Raw genomic sequence first — 13,924 nt, forward strand, 5'->3', positions numbered from 1 at the left:
GGGACTTCCAGAGAGGGAAAGGAAGGGTCACGGCTCAGCCTCGTATTCTACCAGCAAGGATGAGGTCCATGTGCTTTGCCCAGTACCCCATCCCCATGCCCCCTGCAGCACTTACAGCACTCCTCAAATGTCAGGCAGGGACTGTGGGCAGCAGTTATGCAAACAAAGGTCACTGGCTCCGTGCTTTTCCCTTCCATCAGCTGAGGCTGCTCGAAGGGCACAGGCTGGAGAGCTGGTCCTGCTCCACAGCAGGCAGCAATGAGGAGCGTGAGCAAACACAAGAGAAGCAATTGTTTGTAGTTAATCGAGACAAGAAGAGATGATTTTTTTGATTAAAACTCAGGGCTGGGCATTTCAGCACAAATAGGGGGTGAGCAGTGAAAGTGCCCATGTGAGCGGCCAGCTCTACCCTGTGGGGGTTTGGAAACTTTGGGGGCAGTGACTTGCTCTCCTCCACTCCTCCCGCTTGTCACCAGGCAGTGGGCAGAGGCAGCCAGTTTGGGGTGGCCTGCCCTGGCTCAGGCACTGCACCCAGGCTGGTGGCAGCAGACCTGGAAGCACCTGCTGCCCAAGCTTCCCTGTAAGCACTGCAGCTCCCAGGCTGGCTCTCGAGAAGCTGGGAGTTGTGGGAGCTTCTCCTTCCAGACTCAACGGTGAGGAATGTGCATTCGAAATAGAGATAGGGCTGGTTTCACTTCTCCTGCACACCAAATCCAACCATGAGTCTCTTTGAGATAAAGTGGCACCTAGGGGTAGGAAATCCCCACAATTTGCCTAAATTTTGCACCTGTAAAATGCCACTGGCAGATCAAAGTGTGCCTGTATGATTCAGGCACAAGTCTGGGATGTGTGAGCCACTGCCCAAACTCCAGGCATGCAACAAAGGCTGAGCCGCGCAACACCAAGGGTTTCCTTGGAGACTGACGCAGAAGGGGCTTCTCCTCCAGAAGCACTTTCTCCCTGCCTTACCAGGCAAAGCAACACCCTAAATCCCATCCCTACCAGGAGAGCCAGCAGGGCTTCACTGCGCCACTGGAGGAAGGGGCAGTGCTGAGAGCCTGGAAGGGGGTTTTCCTCACCTCCGGGTAGCTTTCCTGTTGCGCAACTCACTCGTGCTTCTAAAAATGTTTGCTGAAGCAACAGTCTCTAAGGCGATTTCCATAACAATGGGCGCAGAAGAACGATCCATGCTGCTGGAGTGATTTCCTCGCTCACACGCTGGCTGAGGACAGGGCACACCGCAACTCCAGCGGTGAGATGTTCGTGTGAATGAGAGAAAAAGAGTATTTGAACTGCTCTCAGCAGCTGCTGGAAAGCTCCCCAGAGGCCCTGCTGTCCATGGCCCGGCCGAGGGGCACGGGCAGGGCTCTCTGCCTTGCCCGGGGGCATTGCCAGACCGCTGGACTCTGCAGGCACAAAAACACCCACAGCAAAGGTACAAAACCACAGAAAATGCTTCCACACCTTTGCCACTGGTGCGTCACCTCTGCCCGGCAAACACGCACCGCGGCACGCACCCGCAGAGAGGCATCACCAGGCAGCAGCAGCAGCTTCACCCTGCCATCAGCCTAAGCTCCTGCTTCATCGAGGCCCCGATCCTTAAAAGGCCCTGAGTTACACAAAGCCCCCACGTGTTTCTCTTTTATCTCACTATTCTGGGTGCTCAGCCCCAGCCAAAACCAACCAGGTTTGCTCCTTCCCCACATCTTTTCCAGCTGACCCGTTAAAATCAACACTCAGCCGCTGCCTCCAGTTTGAATCGCTCATATCCTGCCATTACAGCTTTGTTTAAATCCGTGCAGAGCTCAACCTGTTGTCAGACAGACACTAATTTGTGTGTTTCTAATTATTTGTTTCCATCTTAAAACCTGTTTTTCAGCAGATTGCAGCTTTATTTTAATACATACTTGGCTAGAGCTTGATACACTGGTTGCCAGTAACCTAGACACAAATGGAATTGCATTGCACAGGGGGAGCAGGGAGAGAAAAGAGACTGAGCTAAACTGAATTAAGAGCCTGTTCATAGAAACGAATTAAGCAAAACTGTGAAACAAGCAGCAGTGTTGCATTGCAGAAGACTGTTTCTATATTCTTGCTTCTAGCTCTCCAAATAAGATGAACCTCTGCGTTCACAAAAGGGCATTTGAAACATCTCCTTACACAAACACTTTGACCATGTTTTTTTTATGTGATTAAAGCTCTTAAACTTAGGGTTAATCCTTTTTATACTCACATGGTTGGTGTTGAAAATTAGCTCATCAGTGGGTGACCAAACCAGGATCAATCTCCAACTGCTTTCCCAGGATGTGAATGCAGACAGTCAGGCACTGTCCTCAGCCCCTTCAGTCAAGCAACACCAACAGCCTTTGCCTCCTCCAGGAGCAGGCTGGGCCCTTTGTTTCTGGGTCATTTTCACAAAAGTCGTCAGAGGGCAGGAGAAGTAGTTGAGGTGCTGCTCTGAGGCAGCTGACACTGCTGTGGCACACCAGGCGGCACAACCAGTGAGTGCTCTGGGACCTGCCTTGCTTCATTCTCTCTCTGTAGCTCTTTCTCCTGTGCTGAGGATCTTGGGGTCTCTGATCTAAAATGCAGTTAAGGAGACTGAGGCAATTAAACAAAAAGAAAACCATATGTTATTTGCTGGCAAATACTGACTTTTTAGTGAAGGTCATGTTCTGCACAGCCCTGACTGAAGCTGCTTACAACAGTCTCACCTTTGGCTTCTCCTCTCCAGCTCCCTGCCTTTCCCTGGGTGTGGGAAAACCCAGCAAGAGCACCCCACAGACAAGAAAGCTTCAGTCCCCCCCACCTCAGGGATTGTGAGTTGCCCACCAGGACAACAGGAGCCACATGAGGAGTGGCAGTATGCATCCAGCAGCACGTTGTCTCCCCAGCATGGCCTCTGGTTGTCTCCACAGTCAGCCACAGAGGGAGAGTGAAATCCCTGTGCAGCTCTTTCCAGCAGTGAACACACTCCAGAGACATTGATTTCTCTGCAGGCTTTTTGTCAGCAGACAAAGGGGCTCAAAAAGCTGATGCAGCTGGTGGGGTGTGAGGGTGTACTTCCCAGGAAGGACCAACTGCCAGAGGGAATCAGGTTTTCTGTTGTCAACAAAGTGGCCTAGGACTTTGGAGGAGACACTAGGTTGAGGGCACAGCCCAGAGCACTTGGTCCATCTTGCTCCTGGTGTGCAGAGGTCCAGCTGGGAGGCTGACAGGGTACATCATCTCCAGATGAACGCCAGTGACCTCCTCCCTCTGGCAGATCTTGGATTCTGTGGGATACATGGCCCAAAGCAGTCATTCCATCAGTGCCAAGCAGCATGGAAGTCACTTGGGAAAAGGCCTTTGTCAGGCCAGATTTTGGGGGTGGCCTCCTGGTTTGGTCCTTGCTGAGGAGCATCTCATCCAAACATACCTACCTCCACCTGCAAACTGAGCCAGTGGGGATGGAGAGGGTCCATCACCTCCTTGCAGTCCTTTCCTATTTCCACCCAAAGACATTTTTGGTGAGCTTCTACTCCTTTTTTTATGCTAAAAAGGAAAGAAAAGAGGAAGACACGCACTTGATGTTAAGGAAATCTAACAGAGCGTGCAGCAATCCAACTGCTCAGACACATATGCCTCCTTCCTTCTGCTCCGTACCAGCGAGGCTGTGCCATATTTAGATCTGGCTCCATCTCTCACAAACTTGACCAACTGTTCCTCCACAGTGTCATCTTTGCTTGTTTACCCCCAAACTGTTCACTGAAATCTTCAATTCAGTGAGGGAGAAATAATAATAATAATTTTTAAAAAAAGGTTTTATTTTTAATGATATTTTTAATGACAGGAAAAGCACTAAATGCCAAGAAAGGCAGATCGCTACAGTGGTGGGTAAAGAGGTCAAAAGATCCCTTGGTGAGTCATCATCTCCATCAGGGACCTCCCGTGTGAGAAGGCAGATGTGTTTCCTAGAAATTGCTGTGCTGTGGTGGGGCCAGCCCCACGCTGGCTGCCAGGGCAGCGTCCGGCCGCCCGAGTCATTGGCCCTGGGATGCTTCCTCAAGTGTGTGCTCCCACAGCAGGGGCCCTGGCATGCTCCCACAAATGTGTGCTCCCACAGGAGCGGCCCTGGGATGCTCCCACAAGTGTGTGCTCCCACAGGAGCGGCAGGTTCCGTGACCACACATGAAGGCAGGCACAGAGCTGTGGCCATGCTGGGGTTGCCTGGGTGTAACTCTTCCAAGGAGCTGCACTGTTCAGAGCACTGGGCATCTGCAAAGGGGTAATGGCCTCCCCGAGGGAAAGGCTGAAAGTACAGCTTTGTTGCAAGTAGGAAACATGGGAAAGAGCAGAGAGCATTTCCCTACCTTCCTCATTGTGCCAAACCATGGCAAGTTCACCCCAGTGTTTGGGCCTCAGCATCAGGACAGGAGTCAGGCAGAGCTGGTCTTGCTCCACACTTTCAGCCATGGTTGTATCACAGATGAGGCAGAGGTGAGCCCTTGTCCTCCTGCACACAGTGAGGAGCCTTGGAGACTTCTCACTGAACAACCACACCTCTTCCTGGCTCGCCTTTGATGTCAAGACACTGCTGTCTACTGGAGGGCCTGGTGACAGCCTGCCCTGCAGTCTTGCAGGATGCTGCAGCCCTGCACCCCCCACACCAGCCACGGGCCTTGTGTACAAAACTTTCTCACACTCGAGGCAGATCTTACGGAGTTAAGAGCATTTTCTTGGCTTGCTGTGCTGGTGGAAGAGCGACTTACAGCAGAGCAGATGGATAAAATTCTAATTTGGGTTTCACATGATTTATATAAATAGGCTTAGACGAGGTTGCACAGAGATGGTGCAGTCATCTGCCAGCCTTGCTCTGTTTACCTCGAGACCCTCTCCTCCCCCTGTTAATGAGCACCCCAGCGGTGCCTCGTGTGCTGGCAGTAACGAGTCACCTCAGCCGTGTCACCTCCTGCCAACGCCACAGCCCCGGGCTGCGCTCCCAGCGGGGCAAAGCAGCCTCCTGCCACCCCACCTGGCCAGGCACGGCTTTTATGCTCATCCCTCAAACCCAGAGACAAATTGTCAAGGAGCACACCAGAGTCACAACTCCCGTGGCTGGCTCAAGAGACTGGGGGAGCGTATGGACCATGCTGCTTCCTACCCAGGGGAGTGGGAACCAGAACGGGGCTCCTCCAGCCCCCACTCACTCATAGGACACCAAGTTCTGTCAGGGCCTCTCCCCAAGGGTGGGTGGCTCAGAGTGAAGGGACACCAGTGACCCCACAGCCACCTTCATGAAAATGACCCAGTAACTCCCCCTCCTCTCCACTAGCGCATCACCAAGGAGCCTTCACCACATCCTGATGAAAATCATCAAGCACAACTTTGTTGGGTTTAGTTAGAAACCCCTGCCTCATCTCCACTGCTCCTCTGTCCCTCAAAGGGTGACATGAGCTGGTGCTGCTCCTAAGAAGGGGCTTGTGACAAACAGGTGAAGGTCTGGCTCCTGTGAGGCTCCAGCATGCATCTGCTGAACATCTCCATCCCACGTGTATTGTCTCCTAGGAATCAAATGTGACGTGACCCCAGCAGAAAAAAACATAGGAAACTAAGCTACTGGTTTCTTTCTGTGGTCACCAGAAGCTGGATATGTGACAGCTACATCTTCCCAGTGTCAGATACAGCTCAGGGGTCACTCACGCCTGGTGCAAGGGACAGGGGCAGGGCTCTGCTTTTAGCACACACTGACCCCCAGATATCCCAAGGTCTGAGATGCAGGGGTGATCAAAGCAAAAATGCCAAGTCTGGGCTGAAATGGGAAGTGGGACACAGGTTTCTCCAGTTCAAAGGCCAAAAGCCAGACTGCCAAACAGAATGACACCTCTCCCTGTGGGCCCAAGTACCCCAATCCAACGCTTTGTCATGTAACACCTCTGTCTTTGAGTGCCTTTGGCTCTGGCAGAATGATTATTATCACAAAGCAGATGCATAGTTTGAGGTAGAAAATGATGGAAACATCATTTAACTAGCCCAGAGTTTGTCTGCCTGCATCCTCATTTTTACAACCTGATTTTCTACAGAAACAAGGTTTACACAGCCACACCATCCCTGTACCCCTCCTCTCCGACTCTCCTTCTTTTTGGACACTTTCAGCCACATGGTATGGGGGCTCCCAGTTATTATGGAATGTAAGCTTTGTGAGGTTTGGTGGCTGATGAGAAGGTGATGGTGTGTGTTTAGCTTTTACTGGCCAGGGAAAGCTCATGCACGTCCTTTACTCCACAACACAAACCCATCGGAAACCAGGCTTTGCTGGTTTCCGCCGCTCGTGGAACAAGTTGTATTATTTGTATAATTGTATCCTAGGAGCCCTCGTTTCTGTCCTGCATAGTCCCTGGCATGAGCAGTATTTTCCATGGTCAGCCTGGAAGGAGGGAGTAGACTTTAACCCCCTCAGTGCAAAGAGCAGATTCCTACATCAGGTTATTCTCATGCAACCCTCCCTATGAGAAAAAAAGCCCTCCTAGGACCAAGGCACATGCAGAGAAATCTCAATGCCAGCAAGGGGTTGCCTCTAGGAGAGGTGCAGGTGGATTGGGAGCAGCTGGGGACACTCCTGGGGGGCTGCTTGAGCCTTTGCAGCTCCTGCAGCCAGTACCTTGCTCAAATCCCACCTTCAGCCTGGCCACTGCCAAAACTCTCTGATTCAGCATCCCTTTCCAGACATGAATCATAAACCAGCTCTTCAGCAGCTGGGATAAGGCACAGGTCACCAAACCAAGTAAGAAAAAGAGATTTGTCAAGGGCCAGAGCAGATAAGCCCCTGTGGTTTGACAGTTTCCCTGCTTGTGCATCTCTGCTGGAGGAGCAAAGTGATGTCATGCTGGCAGTTGGAAATACTTCTGCCCAAGGAGATGCAAGCAGAGCCAGCTCTCTGCTCTGGGCCACCATGGAAGGTAACAGGAGCTCCATCGGGCACCTCTGGCTTGAGATGGGCGGGCCAAGGCTTTGCAGAAGTGACACATGGCTTGGAGCCTTTTGGGATCTGAGTCTGGTACATGCTGAAGGACCCCAAGTGGAGAAGGGGAGGTCTTTGGGGACATCACAGCCATCCCAGAGCACAGCCCCCCCTAGTCCTTGTTGTCCAAGTTCATCACTGAGGTCCTCCTTAGCCAGCCTGAGCCACATCAACCACCATTCCCACCCCTACTTGTTCCTGTTGTCTGAGATCCACCCCTAATTATGGGCAGCACAGAAAAGCTAGAGATTCACATCAAAAAGTGGGGGGATGCTGGGGACACTGAGAGTGCCACAAATGTCCTGCAGATGAGGGCTAGGAGAGATGTAAGGAAGGGGACCAGGTGGTCCATGGAGCCCCCCACCATCAGCACCTCCGAGGGCTCAGAGCCACGCTGGGCTCTTTGTAGTGTGGGTTGTGACGTGTGTGGGCCTAAAAAGCTGGACCATAAAACTTCCGTTGAGCTTGGAGGGTCAGTTTGTGCTGCCCTGGGAAAGAAGAACAAGTGGCAGGTTCAGGGCACTGCCAGCAGTTGGGCAGAGTGTTCCTGCATTTCCCAGTGCCCACAAGAGTGGCAGATGAGAAACACGTCAGGCGGAAAATATTTGGGGTTTTCTTCTAATAGCTGCTGCCTCTGTGCTGAGGACATGCAAAAAAAAGGGCTGGATCTTCTGTCAAAACCATTTCCCACTACTGCAAAGTTTTTAAACAAAACCCAAAGCATTCCAAAAGAGACTGGGGAAGACACCCAGAAATCAGAGAAAATAACTTAGGGTTGAAAAGGTTTCAGAACTGGATGATTTAATTGTTTCTGGATTTCATTTAAGCCTTCATTTTTCTAAAGTTTTTAAAAAGCACATACTTAGTAGTAATGGCAAAGATATTTCCTTGGAGAAGTGTGAGTAGCTTGTAGAGGCAATGTTTGAAAAATGATAAAAAATAATAAAACTTTGCTAACTCCCTAGAGCAAAGAATAAAAATCACATTTGTCTAGGAATATACTTACACCAGCAGGATTTCACTAGCATGTGAACGAGGAGTTGGTATGGCCTCAGTCTCTGAGGCTTTCCCAGTGTCTTAGCAATGAAGTGACATTATTTCAGTCCCAAGTAGTAGAATTTCTTACACATTCCAACAAATATCCCGTCATCAAGCTGGAAGCTTTGACGAACAGGACAGCTGATTCCTGCCACAGATCACAAACCACTGCTTCCCCCCGTGAGTCAACGCTAAACACGGATTTCAGTGTGAACCATTAAGCACAAATCCAGCCTCGATCCATGCCAGCAGAAAACCTTGGATGAAGCATCTACTGAAGCCTCTTCCAGGAGTGGGGACTTTCCTGAGCTGGGTGCTCAGGTCACTGCCTCTTCCTTGGAACACAAGGGCATCCAAGCCTGGGTTATTTCAGTCTCATGTGGAGTGAAGTCACCACCACTTCAGCCACTGGTCCCCATTCACAACTCTCGTTCATTCACTCCAGAGCATTCCCATGGCCAGATGTTTATCACTCTCGTGTCACCCTCCAACTATTTTGCAGGGGTGGTAGGAGTGGCTTTTGGAAGACATTTGAGTATACACACAAATACAGGCTTGGGCTGCTGTGTGTTTGGACAAATAAATAAGTGCAACTAATCAGTAGAAATGTTTTTATGTTAGCTATGACTGGGAAGAGAGTATCCCAGCCCTGCCAGATAAAAAATCCCCGTGGGGATTTCTAAGTGCACCCAAAACCAGCTGGACAAAGACCTTGCTTGTTCACCCCATGGATTTGTGTGGGAGAAGAATTTAAAAAATATAGGAAGCTTTTAAAAAATAAAACTAAGCAAACAAAATAAGCCCTCTGCCCCTTACCTCCACACAGCCTGAATGGCTGGAAGAAGAACATGGCTGTGTGTGTTGGGCAACACAGCACTGAGCCAGGTCTCTCCAGTGCTGAGCTGGACAGGCAGCAATGATGGAGATGGTTGCTCCTGCAGCTCCCAGCACCCAGACCCAGCAGCTTCTGTCCAAAACAACCACTCATATACATGTATTCAAAAATACCTGGGTTTTTACCCCATTTATAACACACCTTGGAAGGTCAGCCTGTCTGGGAGTGCTTTTCCTGGCCTCATGGCACGGCAGCAGCAGGCAAGCAGCAGTTCTAGTACAACATCAGTAGTAATGTCCTACCCCAGATAGAACTGTCCCAGACCCACTTACCTTGATGCTCAAAAGAGATGCTGGCAGGACCTGGTGTTCCTGCTGGTGTTCCTGCTGGTTACAGGCAATGATGAACTGTTTCCATATCAGGAGATAGTTTTGAGAAGGCAAATGACAAATCAGCAGCTGCTGCGTGGTGATGGCTCAAAGGGAGCAAGGTGGGCTTGTTTTGGAGGCAGGACCTGTACAGGGGAGGCAAAGCACAGCTGGAGCATCCACTGCCACCCTAAGTACTCAGAGATCATTGCAGCACCCAGGAAGCCAGATCCCACCCCTGGGCAGGGCAGCCCATCCTGCTGAGGTCAGTAGGGCAGATGTGCTCAACACCTGGCAGCAGGTCCTAGCCCTGATCCCTCTGAAACCAGCAGCTAAAGCTCCCATTTAACATCAATGGAGACAGGATTTGGCCTGGATCTTAACTAAACCCATGACCATCAATGGCTTTGCCTGGGGTTTAATTCCCTGGATTAAGGGGAATTTGCCCCGCAGTGACTCAGGGAGCCCCAGCTCCCTGGGCAGAGCTCAGCACCCACATCCCACCACCGCTCCACCACGGCCAACGAGAGCAAACCAACCCCAGGGCCCTGGGTTTTAAACAAACAAACAGCAAAAAGAGAAAGAAAAAGAAAAAAAGAAGAGCATTTATTTCCCCCGCAGCTGTGCTCTCCCGGACAGAGGATTTCTGTGGCAGGACAATGCCGCTTTATGCGGCGAGGTTAAGTTTCAGTTACTTGAAACTATCAGCTCTTGTGTTCGAATCATCTTATTACCTCCACAATCAAACAAGGCTTCCCCATGGGCAAGGATTCGGTCATGCTGTTTAAAATGGACACAAAGGTCAAGCAGGGCTGGATTTAAAGTGATCTAATGGGAGCTTTGGGAAGGGGAATACAGCCAGTGTGGTATTCATCCTGTTGGGAGAGGCAAGTCCTGTGTGCTGAGCGCCATTTGTAAGAAAGAGGAACCCAAAGTCAAGCTCTAGAGTTGGGGTTTTGGTTCCCAAATGTCCCCTCTGAGAGCAGTTTACAACCATCTAGCATCAGTCTTGGTCCTCTCCAAAGTACTTAAGGTATCTTCAGACCCAGTGTGACATCTCCAGTAGAGTTCCACTTTATCTTTCTTCAAGCAAACCCAGTGCTCTCTTGGCTGTTGCCTCTCCCACCAGCAGTTTGGGGAGGGCAGCACCTCTTCTAATTATCTATCCAAATGCTCTCCATGACCCAAGTGGAAAGAAACAGCCCTGGATCACATCAGTTGCAGTTAGGCCCAGCTTGTGAAGTTACTCAATATTTGGGCACATCCCACAGTCAGCAGCACAAAACATGTGATGAAGCCAATGTGCATTTCAGGGCTGCAAAGCTAAAGAGAGCAGATGCTAAAGCCTGAGTGGTGCTTCTGAGCTGAGACTGCAGGGAGGCAGTCAGAGCACAGGGAAGCACATGCTGAACGTCACCTGGGGAGGCCATGGCTGACCGAGTGTTTGCATTTGTCCCCAAGCAGAGGACAGGGATTTACAGACCACCCAGTGTGAGGGGAAACATCCCTCACATTGCACAGGTGTGGAAAGCCACATGCAGTGGAACAGGAGGAAAACAACTTGCCTGCATCTCCTTTGCTCATACCAGAACTGCTGCTCCTTCAGCCAAAACCTGGATCCCTGTCAGCCCCTGTACCACTGCAGCTTGGCATGGAGCAGGCAGCAAGCCTGGGAGCTGTGCTTGGAGCTGCTCCAGCTCTGCACAAGGCTCCAAGGGAAAAATGTGGCTTCCATGTTCTGATCCACCCCCTTGCCCAGAGGTAAGATATGTCACTGAGGAGCTGCAGAATGAAGATGTGTGTGGGGTCTCCCCTGCAACCAGCTTGCTACCCTGCAGTCTTGACTACCAAAGGAAAAGATGTTGCATTACTAGACCCAGTGCACAGCTCCAGCTCCCAGGAATTAATGCCCTGGGAAGGGAAGGTGGGGGAGCAACACAGCATTCCCTGGGGATGCACATGAGCAGGGAGCTGCGTGGAGCCGTCTTCTGGGGTGCGTACAGCAATGCACTAAGGAAGCTCCCAAAAACACAAGGCCTTTCAAACTAAAAGCCTTTTTTCTCCCACTCAGCTTCCTTCCCAGTTCCTTGGGATCTCAGTCCAGGGGAAGGAGGAAGCACAAATGCAAAGGAGTTAAGCAGAATCTTTCAGAAAAAGTGGCATGAACCATTCACCAAAGCAGGACCAGCCCTGTGTCCCAGATCCACACACCTCTTCCTCCATCTCCCTTAGGTCCTGTCCTTACAGGCACCAGCTGAGCTTGCTGGCTGGCTCCTCATGCGAGGTGACATCCTGACCTTGCCAGGCAAGCCCCAAACACTCTGCAACATGGAGCAGAAGCTCAGCTAAGCCTTCTGCACGAGCCAGCTCTGCCTGTCCCTCAGGGGCACCAGCCAAGAGCTAGCGTCACTGGTCAGGTGCTCAGGGGATGGTCTAGACACAATCAACATTTCATATGCAGATTTCATACCTTCCATCTTCAAGTAGCTCCTAAGTAGCTTGATTTAATGATCCCACACGTTTCCACCCAAGCCGCAGGCTATGGGGAAATTTGCACAGGTGTGGCAGTGTTTCACTGCACAGCAAGACAGAACAGCTTCCCAGAGCTTCCCGAGTGCTCTGGATGCTCCCTCTGCATCAGCCTCTGCTCGAGATGCTCCACGTGCAGCCAACTCGAGCCTGGGCACCTCTGAACTCACCAACACTGGGAGAGGGGCTGGCACAAATCAGAGTGCTGAGGCTGGGCACTGCTTCATCTGGTACTTGCCATCACATGGTCACCCACGGCGTGAAAAGGCACAGGGTGAGCTAAATCCCGCAATTATTTAATATAATTAACCACAGGATTGAAATGGGCCCATTACCAAGGAGATAGGCTGATAGAAATCTTCCCTGCTCTTCTTTGACCACTAACCCGAACACAGGAAAGGCTTTGCCGTATCTTCCCAATGAGGGAGTGGAGAGGAGTAGGTCCTGCTTTTTGTTTTGCTTGTGTCTAATTAATATTATTTTCAGAGATTATTGATCCTGACTTCAAAGAGAAGCCATGTCTCATCTTGGGCTCTAGCACTGCAGGATGCCAGCATGTCCCCACATTTCCAGACAGGTGCTCACACTGGTTTGGATCAAAGCAAGGGAGACAGCTGCCTTCCACATCCCCATCAACCACTTCCCAGGGCTGTGGCCAGCACCCTTCCAATGGGGAAAGTGAAATTAATTCATTAATTGCTTCCATCCTTTGGTGTTTCATGTTTTCAGCTTACAAGAACCATCCATTCTGCATTTCTACACCTTCCCAATACAAAACAGACCATTTTAAAGCATTTTTGGTCTCCAGCAGAGATCTTTTCAATGAACCTCCTTCTCACTCTTGCAAAAGCAAAAAGGGTCCTCCCTGGACAATACACAGTGGATGGGCTCCCTTGCATGCAGCCCTTGCACCAGGGCTGGAGTGTTTCTGCAGTGCTCTTCTGAGGCAATGGTGGGGTGCAGGGATATCCCACAGCATGCTGAGGCTTGGGCTTTTTCACCAGCAATCAATTCAGCCCATGAAAGTTGTGCTGCATTAGTAGATCCCCCCCTTGTGCTTCAGGTGCAGCTGGAGAACATCACTATGACTGTAAATGGGGAAACCACAGGACTGTGGCGTTCAGTAACAGCCATACTGGGTTCATAGCCAAATAGCCAGTTCCCTCCTTTCACCTCCTCCAGAGCCAGCCAAACCCACCACTGTGACCCACAAGCCAAAACACACCTTGAGGCTCTCGGGGCTTTGAGCAGAGCCACCAAAAGCACATTATCATCCCTGGCTGGCCCCTCGCAGAATGGCATCACCTCAGTGTTTGCAAACACTGCCTGCATTGGGGTGTGAGGATGAAGACATCACTGGCAGTGCTTCTCCTGGGCTCCCTTCCAGCAGCCCTCGCTGCGAGGAGGGGTGACCAATTCCCGGAGCGGCTCCGTGAAGTCATCCTCTCCTGACAGGCCTTCTCCTCCCTGACATCATCAGCTGGGCAAAGCAGGCACAACAGCGGTCCCCTGCTGCGGGATTTGCTCCCAGAGGCACCCGAAGGGAAGCCTGGCTGCTCACAGAACACACCCAAATGAGGGAACTGCCATGGAGCAGCAGCCCCCCAGGACTCCTGTTCAGTGAGCTGGGTGACACTGGTGGGAAAAGGCTCAGGAAAAGCAGGACAGAAACAACTCACCCAGCTCAGTCTGTCTCGATGAACCTGGCTTGGGAGCACCCTCATGCTGCAGATAACCAGGAGTCCATGGGCTCAGCAAAGCCTCTGCCTACCCCAGGGACAAGATCCTGGAGCAGAGACTCACGTGGTCCAGAGCAGGAATGCATGTGGATGTAAAAACCTTCATTTAAATGAGAGAAACAAGGCGTTAGTGATGAACATCTTCCAGAGGGGTTCCAACAGGAAAGGAGGCATGCACCCCTCACTGCAGCAAGGATTTCTCCTCCAGCCCCTTTGGTGTCCAGCACAACACCCAGGCAGAGAGGGCAAGGAGCTGTCCTAGGGGGTGCCGGGAGCCCAGGCTGCTGACCCTGGGAGTGGGGCATCCCTCAGAGCCAGAGAAAGCAGCTGGGAGTAGCTCCCAATTTAACAGGAGTGGGGGCTGAGCTCCTGTGTTGGAAGTATTTAAAGATTTTCTGGGCTGGCATCTTCACCT

At 51.2% G+C, this 13,924-nt stretch overlaps 1 protein-coding gene across 15 annotated transcripts in view; it reads right to left on the reverse strand.

The window, feature by feature from the left end:
- Nucleotides 1–13,924, reverse strand: part of POC1A (POC1 centriolar protein A) — an 89,851-nt gene that overhangs the window by 10,927 nt on the left and 65,000 nt on the right. For 10 of the 15 annotated variants that reach the window (XR_002043456.3, XR_002043453.3, XR_002043458.3 and 7 more), the window contains 5 exons: nt 13,450–13,609; nt 9,206–9,387; nt 3,423–3,534; nt 1,080–3,275; nt 116–238 (listed from right to left, as the gene is read on the reverse strand). The gene's annotated coding sequence lies outside the window, so the exon portion shown is untranslated. The remainder of the gene's footprint in view (nt 1–115; nt 239–1,079; nt 3,276–3,422; nt 3,535–9,205; nt 9,388–13,449; nt 13,610–13,924) is intronic. The other 5 variants (XR_002043455.3, XR_002043450.3, XR_002043454.3 and 2 more) reach the window with 4 other exon arrangements.

This window comes from Corvus cornix, chromosome 12 (genome assembly GCF_000738735.6).
Source record: "Corvus cornix cornix isolate S_Up_H32 chromosome 12, ASM73873v5, whole genome shotgun sequence".
Classification (NCBI taxonomy): domain Eukaryota; kingdom Metazoa; phylum Chordata; class Aves; order Passeriformes; family Corvidae; genus Corvus; species Corvus cornix.